The following is a 19,201-nucleotide window of genomic DNA, read 5'->3' as shown; positions in this document are numbered from 1 at the left end:
CAGAAGGGAAACACCTAAAACATGCAAGGCAGGGGGGCCTGAGGACCGGAATTGAGAAACACTGACTTATGGAAACAGGAGTGTGAACAGACAATGTGTGTTTTGTTTGGCGTAACATACAAACTTCCAGAAATCTGCAAAACAGTCGAAACACAGAGTTCCTTTATATCTAGACTATAAACCCACCTTTTCAGAGCTGCTTTTGGACCGTGATAAATGAAACACTGACCAACATATTCTGTGTGTATGATTTTTGGTGATGGCACTCGTCAAAATGAGATGTTTGTTCAATTGTTGACTGTATGGTGTTTTCTTTATAATTTTGTAATTTTCTGCTGTCATTATGTGAAGCACGTTGAACCGCCTCGCCGCTACACAAATGAACATGACTGACTGATACTAAAGCTTTATGCTAAACTAGGCAAACTCTAAATGTCTGCTTATGTTATTGTTTATGCCCTATGCCAGCAGTATCATCAGAACGGCCTACATCTACCCCCACACCAGCACAGGCTTATTGCGCTCAATATTGATTACTACAGTAATCCCATGACCTAATACCCAACAAAGTAGAGGATAATTAAAAGTGGCCTGATTTACATTTGTACCCAGTGAACAAGCACGGTTTATGCAGCTAAAGGCATTAATATGTTTTTGTTTATTTTTGTGGGATTTTTACTGATCCCACCAGTCACCACACCAACTTCACATCTACTATCCATCTTTAAAAGTTATGCATGCTTCATTGTAAATACCACATGTCACTGCTAAGAAGATGCAAGCAGAAAAAGAGCCTATAAAGGAGAACACCTCAGAAACATGATTGAGCAGGTTTGGTTTGGTAGAACTAGCCTGGGCTGAGTCCTGATCTCAAATTGATAGAAGATCGTTGGGATGAATTAGTGTGAAAACGTGTCCAGTACCAGAACTCGATACTACTCTCCTGGAGGAGTGAGATTGTCTTAGACACACTTCATGAGCTTCTTCCTCAAGGAAGCGAAGCTGTTGTAGCCGCATTAATGTCTTTTAATTAAGAATGGGATGTCATTCAATTTCACGTGACAAAATACTATTGGCATTATAGTTTAGCAACACACATGTTTGGGGGAATTGGTAATTTAGGCTGGAGGGGTCTGAATTGAATTAAACCCAGGTTCATATGGTGCCAAACTTTTTGGCTGAAGTGGGTTAAAAGATGAAGCAGAAAACCCAGATTCATTTCCCACCAAATGTATATTTTAGGTATCTGAAGAAAGGAAAACTTGACATTTCTGCAGTTTAATTACAGAGCAGCTTTGCCCAAAGGCACACTCTTCCTGTCGATTTCAAAAAGGACGGCTTGGTAAGCAAGGAAACTGTGGCGTTGTTGGTATGCGTGGCCTCGGGCGTGTGAGGGTTCCAAAGCCACTGGGCAGACAGAAAAAAGATTTCAGTAAAAATGAAAAAGGCACTCAAGGTTGCGGAGGTGGTGCTGAAGAAATCAAGAGTAAACCATGATTTGATTGATCTGTCTTTCACACCTATGGGTGGATCACATCTGCTTTCTACAGGTAGCTATGTGTAAAAAGTCCTGGGTTAAGGGACACCACTTCAATACTTCTGATGGAATTTGCTCATGTTTTCAAATAAAGTACTTTTTAATCTACTGGATAATCATCTTCAACCTTGTTTGGTTCCACCAGATGGACCATCATGTGATGTGGTTTTTAACCTTTGTTAGAAACAACTGATTGGTTAAGAAAACATCATATATGCCATTTGCATGAACCAGTTCACATCAGTGCTTTTTTCTTGGTAGTCAAAGCATTTGTGATAAATGTTAAATATAGTTATATTTTAAAAGAAGTTTAGGATACATGCACATCTACAGGCAATCACATATTGCTATGACTTTTTGTCATAATTCCACTGATTGGTTCTGAGCCTAGTTTGGGTCATTTGATTAATATGAAGTCCAGTCGCTGAATATGCGAGCTTCATATGCTTATTAATGTGACCGGAAGTGATTTAGTTCTTGCAGAGATTAAACTGAAATCTGGGAGGAGTACTAGTACTAGTAGTAGTTGTTGTTGCTGCATGTTGTTTTTAAAGGTACAGTGCATTTGGAAAGTGTTCACAGCCGCTCACTTTTCCCTCATATTGTCTTTCTGCCTCATTTCTCCTCCAGACTATAAACCTAACATCCCATAATGGTTGTTCATTTTATTTATTTATAGATTTTTGCAATTCCAATAAAAAGAAGACATGCATATAAGTATTCACAACCTTTTGCTAAATCCTTTGTTGATGCCCCTTTGGCACCAAGTACAGTCTCTGCTGTTTGAATTTGCTAGAGCAGGTTTTCACCCATGATGTCTCTGTACATCACCGCTTCCATCTTTACCTTTATGCTATCCTGACTAGTCCGCCAGGTCCTGTCACTGAAAACCATTCCAATAGCGTTATGCTGCCACCGCCGTGCTTCACTGTATTCACCCAATGAAGAGTTCAGCCATTTTAATATTCACACAGGGAATTTCCTTTTTTCTGCATTAAGAGTCCTACAGTTGCCTTTTGGCATCATATTACATCTTGATGTCAGAATTGCAGAAAACATGACATAACACTGTCATGAACATGAAGGAGTCTTCATAAATGTCTATGACTGTAGTCATGAAGTTTCATTCAGTAAATAATGACACTTTACTCAATTAATAGTTGACTATTTTAATGAAAGTTTTAATGCAACTTTCAATGCCACTTTGCATTAAAAATGTCATTATTTACTGACCAACACTTCATGACAACAGTCATAAACATTCATGAAGACTCCTTCATGTTTATAACAGTGTCATGTCAGTCTAATGCACACCCCTTCAAATAAAGTTACTGTTTTCTGAGATGCATTTTAGACTAATTGGTGAAACAGCATTGCGTTGATTAAGACAGGAACTGTAACGTTTTGCAGTTTTAAAACGAAACTGAAAAAAACACAGCAGAGCTCCTTTGCGTCTGTTTGAGGTCATTTGTAAACCCGAACACGGTGGATTGTGCAAACTCATCCCTAAAACCGGCGCTTCCTGGACAAACCGTAGCTCTTTCTCAGCATCTTAATAAGATTGGAGGGATAACCTCCGAACAAACAAGCAAACTCAATCACCTGCTGCCGCATCACGCTCGGATAAGCTCCGCTCAATCCGCCTCCCAGCGGGGAGAGAGGCTTTTTAGATGGGAGAACAGCTGTGAGGAGGCTTCCTCCACTCTGTCTTCCACCTAAAGCTTTGGCACCGACTCACAAAAAAAAAGAAAAAAAAAAGTTTCTGCAGAAAAACTATATCATGTTTTATCACGCACACTTCCTTCACAGGAAATTCAAACTCATTTTGGATGGAGCAAAAAAGTTTGAGCCTGAACTGAACTGGTCTTCTTAACATTGTGTGTGTTTGTGTGTGTGGGGGGGGGGTGTAAATGGTCACAGTAGCTTTTAAAGACATGTTTGTTCAATTATCTAACTCTGCATTTTCACAGGCTTTGACAAAACAAAATGGCAGCGATGGATGGATCTGGAATGGCAGGAAAGGGGCACTGAGCATCCAGAGGTAGGAAACCCAACTCCAGCCTGTAAAACGTGGACTTTGCTTTATTATTGTTGTGGGAAAAAAGAAAGTTGAATATGAAACTCAAGAGTTTTACTCCAATATATAAAAAAACAATGCGACTTCCTGAATAATAAAATATCTTTTTTAATATTATGCTTTAATTGCATGTTTTAGTCTTTGATTGCAATATTCCAACTTGAGTAGTTCTCTAAATTTGCATACAGTTTCTTTCTTTGTTTGTTATCACAGATAGCACACACTAAAAGGGATTGCTGGGGCCATCTTTTCAACCTCATAGGTCCTCTAAGATCCGAGGTTCAAACCCCCCAAAAAGCCAAAACTTCAAACAAAATATTTTTCTAACAGAGTGAGAAATCAGGTGTCAGAAATCACAAACTAAGCTTTAAACAGTCTGCACTCACAGAAGGATTGGACTCATCTAGAGTTTAGATGTCAAATATTTCGATTTGTCTTCCGTTGCCAAAATCTATGAACCATTCCTTAAACGCTCTAGTGAATCAGGGGCCAACCTCAGCGCTGTGTTCACAACCATTTGTCGAACTCGCGAAGTAAATACTTGAAGTCTTATGTGTGGAATGCTGTACAATTGCAGGTCAAATTTTTGGTAGCATTTCATTTGGAAGGGTGTGTATAATACTGACATAACACCTGTTGTAAACATGGAGTCTTCATGACTGTTGTTAATAAGTGTCATTCGGTAAATAATGACACTTTTAAAGCTATTTTTTAAATGCAACTTTGCATTAAAAGTGTCATTACTTACCGAACGACACGTCATGACAACAGTCGTAAACATTTCTGAAGACTCCTTTATGTTGACGAAAGGTGTTATGTCATGTTTACGACAGTGTCATGTCAGGCATGTGCTCAACGCTTCAAGTAAAGTGTTGCCAAATTGTTGGATTGCTAGATGGAATATTTGCAAGAACGATTTGCAAAAAAACACCCAAACAACAACCAGAAGCCTTTTATTCTTCTGTTGTCATAAAGGAGTTTAGTTTTCTTCTTCTGCACAGTCAAATACCCCCACCCACCCTCACGCCCAGCCTGCCCACTTCCCACCACACTCAGCTTGCTATTTAAAGTGGCTGCGGCTGTTCCATACTGCTGCGCCTGTGCCAAACCAGGAGCTGAGGCCGGGCAAACCGAAGCCTCCCTGCTGTGACGTGGAGCTGATTGTTTTCATGCTTGCCTTCCCAGGATCAGTCCTTCTGCCTTTGTGGTCTTGCTTTTTTTTTTTTTTGCCTTCGCTGTGTGGATAGTGTTTTTCCTTTTAGCTGACCTTGGTTACATAAACTAACACTTGATCCCCCCTTCCATGTTTCTTCTCTCTGCTCTTGCCCTCCCCTCTCTTTCCTAATCCACCACTTCGCCAGCCTGCTATCCTTTCAGAGCTCCCCACAAAGTGGAGAATTTTGATTATGCTGTGAAAGTTCAGTCTGGGTGATTTATTCCCAGGCTGCTGGAGCTTAGAGTGGCTGGTGTGAAGGTTCTGCCTTTTCATAACCTTTATTTCAGGGGAAGATATGATTTCAATATAATATGTGGCTGCGTTCCCACAGCAGGCAAATGCGCCCCATATCTGATTTTTTTTTTTTCAAGGCAAGCTGAATGACCCAATTCTGATCTTTTCATCCCTCTGGCCCCCCCAAAACAATAAAACCCAATCTGTGCCACTTCTGTATGTGGAATTAAATCAGATGCATATCCGATTGTTTTCAAAGAGTCTGCTGCCTGAACGATCATGTCGAATTTTGTACGACTTTTAATTCACTGATGTTAAGTCGTAATTCTGCAGCACAAGAAGCCAGACGGACTACATCTAGATGCAAGCAAATGAAAACGATTATTATGAACTTATGAAAGCAGTCTGTCAGTGAAGCGCATCACATCGCAATCCCGCCACTGATGGTTCAGACTCCACGTTTTCTCTACAGAAGTTACAGTCAGTGCTCCACTGAAGCCCGTTAGCTGTTCTTTCTCTTCTTTTCTTCCTTCGTCTCGTTATGATCTGCTCACAATTCTGTCGGCTCCCGTTGCTGAATAGACGCGCGTGCGGGTCGCGTTGGGGTCGTAAACAGACCGTTCACACAGAGGTATGACTGCGGTCGCATTTAGCTAGTTGTATGAACGACCATGTTTCTGGCCAGCCTGATTTGTCTACGCTCAGGGTTCATCCTTCCCCAATTTGAAGGCTATAGCGTTTTGGCTATGTGCCCAAAGAGATCTTGGGGGAGTTTGGCGCCGGATAGCTGTCGGTCGCCTCATTATTTTCAGTCGATGCTAATGTTGTCTACCATTTACTTCCACATTTACTTGTCAATGACTTATTTTTGTCTCTTCAATTCTCTGGAGAAGCTTGTCATAGTGGAGACGAGCTAGAGAAATAAATTTAAATTTTTTGTATAGAAAAAGTGGGTTTTCTTTCATGTTGTGTCCCCTTGAATTTTGAAGTAATCCAGCTGTGAGGGTAGAGAGTATGAAAGTAACTGCAACAAATAAATAACTTTCAAAAGGCAAGACTGGTTGGAGGAAAAACTGCAACTCAACTCTGTGTAATCTCCTAAATTTGAGACTGTTGGTTATAATTTAATCTTTTCAATTATCCACTTCCCTTATAGCTATTATTTTGATCTTTTACGAGGCGTGTTGGGGGGGGGCACATGCCAGTAATTTTATGTTTCTAGTTTTTATTTGACTTATACAAATCGAGATGTGTTGCACCTATTTTTGTGGATGTAAATGAACAATAAAAATCAAAATAACTGATCGTAAAAACAAAAGAGGCAAAACTGAGACGAGAGATCCAGGGAAACAACAGGATTGCTTAGAAATGAATTTAAGGAAGTGCAACTTCCTTAAATCCTCTAATTACTGGTGTGGATTTGAGTGTTGGTGAATTGGTGTGTGATTGTTTGTGTGCACCAGTGGATGTGTTTTGCCGTGCAGAAGCACTTGGAATGGTTTTCCTACGATGTCTGAGCTGGTTCTGAGTTGGTCTATTTTAATAAAAAAGAGCTGATTTGTTTCCTCTCGCACCCAAACCGTCGCCATGGCACCATCTCACGGCAACCTTAAGGTCTCCTCTGGCAAATGTTTAATCCTCCTCCTGCTGTATGTTGAATTTCTGTCGACAAGTTTAAACCGGTTATCTCCCTTCATCACTTTATACCACTATCACCAGTCTGGTGTCAAAGTGCAGATTTAGACAGCAGCAGATTGTAGAGAGAGTTTTACAATGGCATCAGCTTGGTTGCTTTCCTTAACAATGGTTGTAGACTTGAACTGTAGACTAGGTAGTGTCTGGAAGTAAGATGTGTGTGAGAAAGCCGTTGGCTGCTCTGTGAGGTGACCATGCTCCACCTGACGCAGACAAAACACGCACCCGTCTCCTACAAACAACACTTCGAGGATTTATCATGAGATCAATGTGAAGTCTGTATGGGGCGGGGGATGTAAGATTCTTGTACAAGGTAGCATTTTGCAAAGGATGAGAGCGGATCTTCTTCAAGGGTACACTTATTTGAAATAGTAAAAGTCAAAGATAACTTCTTATGCTATAAAACGCTGCTTAATTTATCTGAGTTTCAGCCTGAGTCATTGTCTGAAACGGTTTCAAATTTACTTTTAGAGGTATCCCTTAACATTCACCGTTTCTCTTTACTCCCTCCCTCCCAGTGTCTAACATTACATCAGAACATTACCCAAATGAGATACGTGAAAAGCCCGGAGCGGTCGACCTTCCTTATCTCTGGATGCACATTGAGACAAGGTGACTCTTCACGGAGCTAGACAGCCGCTACGCTCACAGCAAGCAGAACAATGTAATCAAATCATGTCGTTTAGCTCTCTGTACCGTTGATCCTTTTGGAACTGCCTTTCTGTGTCTGAACTGCACGAGCAATGGCTCAACTACACATGACTTCCACAAAAGCAACCATCTGAGAGACGACGGTCTGTGTCCTCGTTTCCGTGTCAAAGAAGACATTCGTTTATGACAACCTTTGTAGAGTCTGGTATCTCAGTTGCTGTCTGACCTTCACTTTCCTGGCTCTTTGATGAAAGCATATCTGAGAGAGTCATTGTTTTATCCCCTCCTCACCATGGTGAAAAAAAAAATCTGGCTTTATTAAGTTAGCATCGTCTTGCTACGTGTCTAATACGCCAGTATAAGCCAAAACTCCATTGGGTTGTGTTTTGTTTTTTTGGACATCTGACATGACCGTTACAAATCTGAGACATAAAGTTTATGGAATGAGCTTCTACAGTGTTATTCTGCTCATAATGATAACTTAATGCACTGATTGCAGTTGTCTGGCCGATTGGCAATTAAGCTCTTTAAAAACCAATTTTTAAAGAATTGGCCTGACCTGCCAATTCAGATTTGGGCTGATACTGAAACTTGTTTATTTGTCTTGCCTAGCGGTACATGAGCACACATGTGTAGAGTGCAAACCACAACTTTCAAATTTTAAGATGACCTCTCTTCCCGCCAAGTCCCAGCTCCTCTAGAGATGCTGTGGGTTATTTACATTTGCGCTCCTCCTGCTGAATCAACACAAAAGTGCTAATCAAATGTCACAGCAATGACCCAACAATATCCTTCTCATGCTGCGTTGTGCATGCCCTCTGTTTGTGCTGGTGAAGATTTAGTTCTCAAAAACTCTGGTATGCGAGTTGGCATCACAGAGCGGCAATATGTCTCTGACTGAGAAAAACAATGTCCGAGGCCACAGTTAGATTACAGGATCTCACACTGTCTACTGGAGCCGATGAAATTAAATAAACGGGAGTGCAGAAAACCGAAAAATGACATCATATGAGGCGGAAAAGTGGTGAGCACACAATGAAAGGGAAAACCCTTCCTCTGCCCTGAATTTCTAAAAGAAATTGAGGAGCTCTAATTGTGGTCAGTTGAACCAACTCCTCTGACTTTTTCCAGTGTGAAGAAACAGCAGCTCTGCCTCAGAGGACATAAGTCCTCACCCTGCCTCTTAAAGTCTCGCCGTACCTCTCTGTGTATGGGGCTGCATGCAAAAGCTACTTGGGAATTGCAGACAAGCAAGCGTTCCCGTCCTCACTATTATTAGCTCAGCTGAACACACTCCATTCCAGTAAAGCGCCACAGGGGGCGATAAAGTGGTGGCTCCTATACTGTCTACTCGTAAGAAAAGAATCGAAATAATAAGTAGTGAACTTAGGGAATATAAATAGCGATGTTTTTGAACCCTTACTTGCCTTGAGAGATGTAACGTGTAGCTCAGTGGGAAGAGAATTTGTTTTTCCAACAGGAAATATACGTTTTCTATTTCTGGATGCCAGCACATTTAAAATGGGGCACAAAGATGCTACAGCTGTTTTATATATAATCAAACAAAGCTTCTGGGGAGTAATGTTAGGTTTATAAAGTACAGTGATGTTTGTTGATAGTCTCTGGAAGGGTCAGGGTGTGGTTGGGTTCTGTGACTGGAGCTTCACACACACACCACTCACACACACACTTTTCAGTTTGAAGGTATTCTGTCTAGGCCTGTCACTATAACAAATTTTGCTGGACGATAAACTGTCCCAGAAGTTATTGCGATAAGCGACGATATTATTGCTTTGAGACCATTTTCAAGTCATATAATAGTAGCGGCAGAATGATGCAAGAACGTGTTCTTACATTTATAATAAAACGTATAAACTTTAAATTCTGTTGTACATTTTACTACTGGAACTGGAAGACATTTAAAATATCCCAAATAAACAAACAAAACAACAAATAAAATGTATTATGAAGTCTATGTAAACAATATTGTCCATCAAAAAATGGCCAGTTGAGTCCAAAACACCAGACTGAAGACTTCTTTCATCCAGTTTTTGATAGAAAAAAGATAAATCAAGCAAATGGAAATTATTGAGCTCGTTTTAATTTATCATGCGATTAATTGATTTAATGCTTACGTATTGTGACAGGCCTAATTCTGTCATAAAGACCAAGCAGCCAACATCATGATCCTGTGGGTTTGCCGTTTCAGGAAAACATCGTCGAAGTGGGATCTCTGATTTCTGACGTTCCATGTCACAATTTCCATCTTGCTTTCAGGATTACTAAACAAAGCACACTGTTTTTATTTACCCCATGTTGCATGCAAAACTATTCAGTAGAAGATAAGTTTGGATGAAAACGGACCTTTCTTCTTCAGCCTGAGAACTTGAGATGGTTTCTAGTAGAGATGGACTGATTCACATGCCTCCAGGCCATCTTTTTGGAACGTTGATGCATTCTATGAACAAAATGTTCATGGCCCTTGATGTCCTTGTTTTGCTGACTGAGTTGTTCAGGATCTCAGTGCATCACCTTCTACAGTAGATGTTTTTTCTTCTGTCCTGATCCTATTGTGATACGCCAGCTCTCCTTTCTGGTCAATTCTCTGAAACACAACAAGGGCAGAAGAAAACGGGGAATGCTCTTCTTCTTGCTGCTAACATGCTTTATTTTCCTTTCTCTGGATAAAAGTGAGGTTCTGAGCCTTCAGCTTGCTGACGGTTAACATGTCGCTGCAGGCAATAGGAAAACATTCCCCTTTGTAGTTTCTGCACCTGTGCTTAACCAACTGGCAGCTAAACATTAATTTGCCTGAATAAACAGAGACTGATCCTCTTTAAAAAAAAAAAAAAAGGAGTTGTTAGAAATTGTGCGAAGCTCGGATTTCATCTAAAAGGCACAGCGGTACGCAAAAATCCAAATTTATTCACAAATGTATTGGCGCCTTTCCCAGAAGTGTCCTCTACCCCCACCTGGTGCAACGAACCACCTGATGCGTCACTAACTGAACCAGCAAGCAGCGAATGGGGGCAGGGAGAGTCCGCTGTTTCTTAATGTAGTTGTTCTTCCTTTGAAACTTGAAAAGATCGTGCAGAGAAATGTTCACACTGTTTAATTAAAGCAACCTCAGCACGCACCAGATGTGGGCAGAGTACTTAAGAGGAGCACTGTTTACATACTTTTACTCAAAGAAAAGGAAAAAGCAGTAGTATGTTTAAACATTGCATCATCAGGTGGACCAAAATAAAGTTAAGTGGAAATTTTGGTGTGTTAAGGACGAAAATAACAATAATTCATATAAGTGACATAAAATCCAAATCAGTTTTTGTTTTCAATAAAACTAATTTATGAAACTTTAACAAAAACTGCAGCTGTGTGTGTCTGTGTCTGGTGAATCTTTGGTTAAAACATGTTTGCTCTTCATTCAGTGGGTCGAGAATCCAGAAATTTTACTCAAATAAGACAAGAGATACTTCATACTAAAATTATTCAAGTAATTTTACTATGAAATTTTTCATAGTAAAAATTTCAAAAATGTTTCTCAAGTAAATGTAATTGAGTAAATGTAACTAGTTACTATCAAACTCTGGCGCATACAGCGTCTTCCCAGCCTCCCTTTTCCTGCCAGTTCAAGTGGGGGATTCACGTCAAATGGAACCACTGATGCGTTTCGATTGCTCCACAACGGTTGTAAGTCAAACCTCCGATCTCCTGATTATGTCCCAAATACATCCACCAGAAATGCATGTTTGTCACCATTTCATTCTCTCCTGTGGGGAAGTATTCACGGCACATCGTCTCATGTTCTAGCCTCATTCTTTTCACTCAAAACTCCCCACACAGCAACCCATAAAGACCAAGTGAACACATTCATTTTTTATTTTGATTGTTTTCTACAAATATAATACAAATGTTTTTAAAAATACCATCTGCAGAAGTATTCACAGTATCTGCCATTAAGGTTAAAATTGAGCTGAGGTTCATCGTCTCATCGTTTTCTTTCCATCTGTGGTGAATCCAGCTGATTGGACAGGCTATTGAAAAGCTAACATCTGTCTATATGAGGCCAAAACACAAAGTACGCATGAAGTCACAGGAATCGTCTGTAACTGCAGACAAGATTGTTTCAAGGCACAACTCTGGGAAAAGTTTCAGCTGCTTTGGAGGTCCCAAAGAACCCAGTGGGTTCCATCATCTGTATGTGGCCAGAGGAAGGTCCGCTTGGAGGTTTCCAAAAACTCCACTCCACCCCTGATTTATCTTTGTCACTTATTTAATTATGTTAAATAATCCTACAGAAAACCACTGCCAATTCGAGGATTGTTTTGAGGAACGTAACTCAACCCTTCTACTGATACACTGATTTTATTCTGTGCTTGTCATGCTATGATCTGTGTGTTGTACTACTTTGATCCTGGATCATGCATGCTGTTGTTTGGAGGTAATTATTATTATGGTTGAAGTTTTTATTCTAGAATCTCGTTAGTTTTTTATTCGTCTTTGCCGCCCGGTTAAAAGAACTCCAGCCGAGCTCCTTCGTATTCTTTTTCGGCTTACTTGTATCGCCTCTGCATGTTCAGAAACAAACCTGCTTCCATAAGCAACACACCCCTGATGTTTTATGAAAGCAACACTATGGAAAAGCAGCATTAAGCTGGCCGGACCACAAAGGGACTCTTTGTGCTCCCGTGGGTTTTTACACACACCCTTCAGAGAGGGGCAGACAACACAGCAACGCCAGACTAACATTTACCCTTCACTCCCTGCACTGCCCTTGTTATTGCCCTGGCAGACACAGAAAGGAGCCTTTATTTACGTCTATATGTGTATGCGTCTTCTGTAAGTGTGTGTACGCTCAGGCAGGCTTTTCACGAGAGCATGCTGCTATCTCCATTGTGTTAAAATCACCTATTCGGGACTGAAGGGCGGAAAGGAGCTTTGGTCCGGTCGTACGTTTGCAGCAGCAGCTGACCGTTTATCAGAAAGAGGCCGGTGTTGTGAGGGAAAAGAGGATTAGAGCTCCGAGCTTCTGCAGGTGAAAGACAGAAAGCGTGGCTTTACATTCCTGAACCGCACCATGAGTGCAGGACATTCATATGCTGAGTGAAAATTTATACTACATAGTACTGGGGGCAATTATTCACCACCTTGCAGATTCAGCGTTTTTACTTTTTGTCAAATGTCATTTTCAAATTGAAATAAAGATGACTGGAATAATAATGTTTTCAAATGGTGTTGTTTAAGAGGAAAGAGCTAACTAGACCAACCTGGCTGTGTGTGAGAGAGGAACTGGTTGTGACATCAACTAGAAATGAGTTCCTTAAGGTCGTACCACAGTATCTTCAAAGGATGCCTTGACTAGGCCACACTAAACCTCTGCTCAACAATGATTAGCAGTTTTCCCCTATCAAAATGCACAAGAGGCAAACTGGAATGCTTTTAGCTAACCCAAAATGAACTAACACCAGCGAGATTCTCCAGTTTTTCTTTGTGCTTCACACAAGATCAAACCCTGAATTTAAAACCTTTCAAGCACCACACTTGGTCCTTAGACACCCACCACTTTCTGTTTGTTTGAGTTTTCTCTCTCTGTCTTTGCTTTCTTTCTACCAGTTCCACACTAACTCTCTTTATCTAAGGTGTCGAAATCGGTTCTTCTTAAAGTAGTCATGTAACAAAAGTTACTTCATTATGTTCGCAGGGAGGCGTCATTCCTCCCCTTAGTCACTGGCTGAAGTATTTGGACAGAACTCTGTCCGATGACTTGTTTGATCGGCCAGAAGTTTACTGATATGTTTTATGCAGAAATGGCATTGGACAGCCATGTCGATCTTTCACTTCAATTAGTCTGCCTCCACTTGCTAGTTATTGTGTCTTGACGACATGAATACTTTTGATGAGTGTTTATCATGTACATTTGTACTTAAAAGATTGTCAAAGGACAAAAAAACTCCTGGATGGAAATTTTGCGGTTGTCTGCATAAAGGTGTGGCTCTCTCTTTGCGGCCGCTTCCTGCTGCTTTGGGCGTGACGTACACTGAAGCAGGAGGCGTGTCCCCGGGTGGTCTGCGCCATGGGTGTGAATATGTTTGACCGTGAGTCAACGGTTCATCTTCGGGTAAATTATGGAAGGGCCGTAAGTCCGTCAGGGTGACTGGCCACTGTCCCACACTTCCAGATATTTTCTTGTCCCATTTCCAAAAGGGGAATTTTTATTCTCAGCGACACAAAGTGCCTGTTAGCTTTCGTTGTGTGAAATACCTGGAAAAAGTGAAAACCTTTTGTATACCGATACCAAAAGTAATATAATACTGTTATTCACTGCACAGATGGAAAAGGGAAGCAATAAAATAAAAACTGCATCTGAGCTTTCTCCTTATACTTTGTCTGTGAAAAACCTCTGGCTTTATTCTGATAATGTGTGCATAGTTCTGCTTCCCATAATGAGCATGTCAAAACACAGGCTATAATTTGCCTGTGAGGACATTGCCTCATGAAAGCCTAAATATGCACCAGGATAAGTGGGTGTGTGTGTGTGTGCGTGGATGCACACACATTCAGACACACTCATTCTCCCACTCCCATCCCATCACTTCACTGTTTTCATGAGCTTGAAGGTCCAGAAAAGTTCTCAGACTTTAGCTTTTCTTGTTTGATCAGAAAGCTTTCCGCTCTGGCTGGACTAAAGTTTGCCTTCAGGCCTTGTCTGACTTAGTCTTTTTAATTTTGTTGAGTAAAAAAATTTCAAAAATATTTAAACATTTTTTAAACAGAGTTTACTCTGTTGATGGTTTATTAGAAACAGTGAAATTAACTCGGATCTGGATGAGTGTCCTACCAACTGAACCGCCCATAAATGCAGGAACTGACAGCCTGCACCAGCCAGCTAGTCCTCCAAGTCTTCTTTAATCCCACGCTGCATGGGCACAAGATGGCCAACAATCTGGAAACACATTTGGTCCAACAAGGCTAGAAGCATACAGCTGTGGCCACAACTATTCTAAGATCTCCTGTGGGCAGTACAAGAGCTGGTGGAACACAGCGAACCAGTGTCGGAGGTTGTGTTTAGTCAATTTGCCACAGAATAACTGCCAACACGCCTACTGGGGCCAATGGGGGATCAGAAGAGCTTTTGACTTCAAAGACCAGTCCTATTTATTCCTTTATGTTCTTCTTGTTTAATGTACAAGAAGATGTACAACAATTTTTAACAATCATCATTGAATAATAGGTGTATTTGACCACATTCAGAAGGAAAACTGACAGCCAAAGTTTCAAGTTTAATGATAGTTGCTGTCAGAATCTATATTTCTGGCGCAGATGCAATCCGAGAAAAAATCCGATGTGATTGTCTCTCACAGAACCTAGGACTGGATCTATGTCAAGATCCATTCAACGTGTTCTGATCAGAAATCCAAACATTTAACCACAGTTCTACTTCATTCCTACTGACCATCAGAGGCGGTGCTTCAATCACTGAATGATCGTTCTTGTGCATGTGCTAGTCAAGTTTTAATCATAACAGCCACCGGTGACACATCTGACTCTGTGTAGTCACATGATCCTTGGCTCTCAATCCCTTTTATTCTTCTCACATGCAGATGTATTGACTGCAGGTGTGGTAATGCAAAGCTGGTAGCATCTGTGTTTACCACCGTTTTTTTATCTGCTGGTTGCTAGTAGCCTCGTGATTGAGTAGGAGCTGCACAGCAAAGCCAGTTGCCACCAGAACAGACAACGTGTGGAAAGCGGCCTGCTGGGGCTGCATCTTCGGTCACGGCAAAGCGGGCCAGACAAACCAGTTTGAGGAAGTTATCCATAAGAGTGGATCATCTCACTACTAACTTGCCCCAATGAAGGCCCTCCTCCAAGCTGATGTCAGGCTGATGGTGGTCGCAGTGTGGCTCTCCTTTCTGAGCACGATGGAGCATCGGTCAACGGTGACGATGCCGTTTCAGTGGCAGCCTCTGGTACCTATTTCTTTGAGAACCTTCCGGAGATGGACTCCAGGGCCCCTGGTTCTGACTTCAATGCCCCCCAGGGAGGATGCTGGGGGGTCAGTTACAGCCACAATCAGAATGGGTCTTGCTCTTTTGCAGCTAGATGTTCGGCGGGCCCCGTCTGCAGTTTCTAGCTCTTTCTTTCTGTACAGTAAGTCTGACTCTGCTTTTGTGGATCCTCCCTCAGAGGAGTACATACGGGAACTGCATGCCTGTTGGTCGGACACCAAGGCTTTTTCACATTTGATGACAGATGGCAGGGCCCTGTCTGCCATGCAGGAGCTTCCCAGAGTTGGCTTGGGGCAGATGCCAGCTGTGGAACCAGGCATTACCTCTCTTCTTATCCCGCTGGATGAGGCTTTGTGGCCTAATGCCTGTTGTCCGTGGCCTTAGCATTGTATTACGGATGACCTTCTCTGCCATGAGACTCCGGGGCCTGCAATGATCAGACTGGGAATTTCCTCTCCCATCTGATGCTGGCCTTGTCCTCCTCTTTGGAATTTGTTCCACTTGACCACAAAGGCCTGGTTCATGTGTCTCTGTAGGCCTTTGATCTTTTGACCAGGGAGCTTGGACATATGCTGTTCTCACTTGTCTATGCTTTCTACCAGGTCTGGCTGGCGCAGTCGCCACTTACTGAGCCTTGTAGGAGAACCCTACAGGCCCTTCCTGTGCTTCGGGTACAAGTATTTGGCTTTTTAATCGTACAGCCCAGGCCTCTCAAATGAGGTAGCAGCTAGTAGGGCTTCACAAACATATAAACATAAAATTCTTCTTCAACTTTTTGGTCACATCTGGCTCATAATTTATCTTTATGATGGATTTCAATGAAGGATGTCCGGAACTGCTACAGTGTACAACTCAAACTTTTTGAAAATTATGCTTCTCCCTAAACAGCTTCTGCTCATGTGCTCAATTTTTATTGGCTCTTCACATATTTTACATCAAAACATAGGAATTCATGTCTGGATTCAGAAAATGTAACACTCATAGATGTGGGACTTGCAGTTTTCTTGCAAATCGGGCCACATTGGAAATAGGACACTATATTGTAAGTGAGAAAAGACTCTCAGTAAAACTTTCTTTGTAACATCATGTCATAGCAACACAAACTTTGACATAATTTCAGTTTGAACTTTCCTGATGTGAACTATTTTTTTTTTTTTCATACCGATTACAGCTTTGCCATAAATTGAACCTGTTCCAGAGTTGTAAATCTGATTTTCGTTAAATTACGGCCTTATAGTTTCATGATGGCATGACTCCACTGACCCCTCCATCATGATTAAGCTTTCTTATTGAGCTTCACCTGATAGTCTTTGCTTTGATTATACCAGTACTATTGAAATTTTGGAGCACATCTCCCTAGGGGAATAAGGTAACCCCCTGCGAGAGGCACAGGGACTTTTTAGTATCTTCATTGTGTTTATGTTTCAACGATAAGGAAGCCTCCAGTCGCTAGGACGCAGCAATGCTCAAGCTAATCACTGGGCTGCCTGCTCAACCCAGCAGACGTAGCCTACACAGGTGCAGCATTGTGCAGATGGTGGAGAGGAGATGGAGACGGTGCCAGAAGAGAGTAAAGCTGGAAGCCTTTGGGTTGACTGTGAATGGAAAATGTTATATACCTTTCATCTTGTCCCCTTACCTCAAATAGAAGCAATATTGCAAGCAGGATACTATAGAACCTAAATCTAATTTCAATCATTTTTCAACTGTATTATTGTATTTCTTTCTTAAAAGTAATGTTAACCCAAAGAGCAGCAATAACAACAAAATCCTGCAGCCAAACTTCTTCAAAAGTACCAACCTGCCTTTTGCCCCGTTCTGGTCTGAACAATCCAGGAAGTGAGCAGGGAATAAAGATGCTGCAGAGGGAGGAAACACATGAGCTCTGCTGGTCGGAGGTCAGAAGACAGAGACGGACCACAAGTCCTGTGGATCTGTTCTGTCAGGAGTCCAGGCCCAGCCGGCCACACCAGCGCGATTGCTTTAGGACCATAAAGTTTAAGAGATGTGGGAACTTCCTACCCACTCGGAGGTAAGCGGCTCTCCTCAAACCTCTGAAACTTGTGAAGGAGCAGCTCACTGGCATCACAGCGCCACGGCTAACACTTGGTTCTCCTTGTGTTTTGGTCATGTTTTCTGAACAGATCCCAGGATGGCTGTTTTCCACTTCCTCCTCCTCCTCCTCTTCATCAGCTGGGTAAAAACGGTTGCCGTTCAGATGAGCAGCAGTTGTTCAGCATGGCTCTATAAATAAGTCGTTGTCAGCCATCCAGCAGCGCCTGTCCAGCTCCAACAGATTGACTGATGCTGCAGCCGCACCAGCTCAGCGTTGGCATGGCAACGCCTGCTAATACCTTTAAACATGGCAAGGGGGCCGGGTGGCGTAAAAGGTTTATCTCTAGCTCCTAACTATACGCTGCACTGCAAACTTCCCATGTGTTCTCGTATGCAGATGTCAGAAATTGATACCTCACTAATGCACTAGTGGATCATTTCTTTATCATTAAGTGATTGGTTTTGGATCCTTGAACACTAACCTAATTATTTTTATATATCTCTGTTCTGGGGTCAAATGTCAGGCTGAGCAGCTCAAAAATGCTAACTATTGCTTTAATGCCATCTTTACTCCTCTGACGTGGCTTTGGAGCTGTAACTTGAAGCTGTGTACCTTTGTGCTTGAGGACTGTTCCTCTGGTGCGCCTCTCATTCTGGTGCCGTTCCTGCTGTGAAGCAGCAGTGTTTTCAGTGCCGCTTCAAGAGAGGGACTGAAGGGATTGAAGCAACATTTTAAGCATTCTCACACTCAAAAGCTTTGTTGTTCGGTGACCCAAATATCAATCAGTTCTGGTATTAAAGGCGGTTTTGCATCTTTGTTTCACCATAGCAAACCTAAATGAACAATAATACAGAGACTGAGCATATTTCAAATATTGTGGTCTGTTTCAATAACGGTCCCATAAATTACCAATAATTTCTTTAGGATCAATCAAGATTTGAGTTTGTTCTACAAAAAAACCCTAGCTCTTCTTACCTGTAGCATTTTGAGCAATGTCATTTGTGTTTAAGCTTCTGATGTCATGAGACTCTGATTGGCTAAATATACTGTAATGCTATAATGCAAGTTCTCAGCCCTTTAAATATCTTACACAAAAACTATTTCTAATTCTATTGCACACACTTGTGCTCCAACAATGTACAGTGCAGCCATGGAGGATGTTTTCAGTTCCCAGAGTCTGTGCTGAAGACCATGGACTCTCTGGTTTTCTACAGCATTACAGCACTGATTGTATTTGCATCTACCTTGCTCATTCAGTTTTTCTTGAAACATTGTTTTTTTTCTATTTCTATGGAAAAGTGGCACTTTCAATTTCAGAGTGCATTGTATCGTCCTTTAACATTTGAGCGGTTCTTGACGCTCATCGCAGCGCTTCAGGTAAAGTCCGGCATTGAGACCTCCTGCTGTGCTGACCGTGGGAGCTGTGATATGATGGCTCAGGACGGATTTTAATGCCGTTGTTGTTTTTCACCTCGTTTACTACCAATCAGAAGAACCTGCATGCTTGTTGGAACCACGACTGGTAGCTTTCCATACTAGCGCAGCAGCTGTCATCTCGGCGTCCTCCCTCCTTCTCTCCAACTCCATAAAACGTCAACTCAAGCTTGTAGCTATTGTTTTTGTCGTTGCTGAGCCTTAGCTTAAGCACACAGTGTTAGCCCAGATACTACTGTAGCAGTGACAGGTCCCCTGTGACTGCCTAATTCAATTCAGCTCATTTAGAGCT

General features: G+C 41.8%; 1 protein-coding gene across 5 annotated transcripts in view; it reads left to right on the top strand.

The window, feature by feature from the left end:
• LOC114135658 (plexin-B1-like) overlaps window positions 1-19,201 on the top strand; it is a 71,668-nt gene that overhangs the window by 15,428 nt on the left and 37,039 nt on the right. For 4 of the 5 annotated variants that reach the window (XM_028003128.1, XM_028003127.1, XM_028003126.1 and 1 more), the window contains exon 2: window positions 3,508-3,578. The exons of the other annotated variant lie outside the window; for it this stretch is intronic. The gene's annotated coding sequence lies outside the window, so the exon portion shown is untranslated. The remainder of the gene's footprint in view (window positions 1-3,507; window positions 3,579-19,201) is intronic. 5 annotated transcript variants of the gene reach the window in all.

This window comes from Xiphophorus couchianus, chromosome 20 (genome assembly GCF_001444195.1).
Source record: "Xiphophorus couchianus chromosome 20, X_couchianus-1.0, whole genome shotgun sequence".
NCBI lineage: Eukaryota > Metazoa > Chordata > Actinopteri > Cyprinodontiformes > Poeciliidae > Xiphophorus > Xiphophorus couchianus.
The sequence above is the reverse complement of the archived record's forward strand: the minus strand, read 5'-3'. Positions and strand labels throughout refer to the sequence as shown.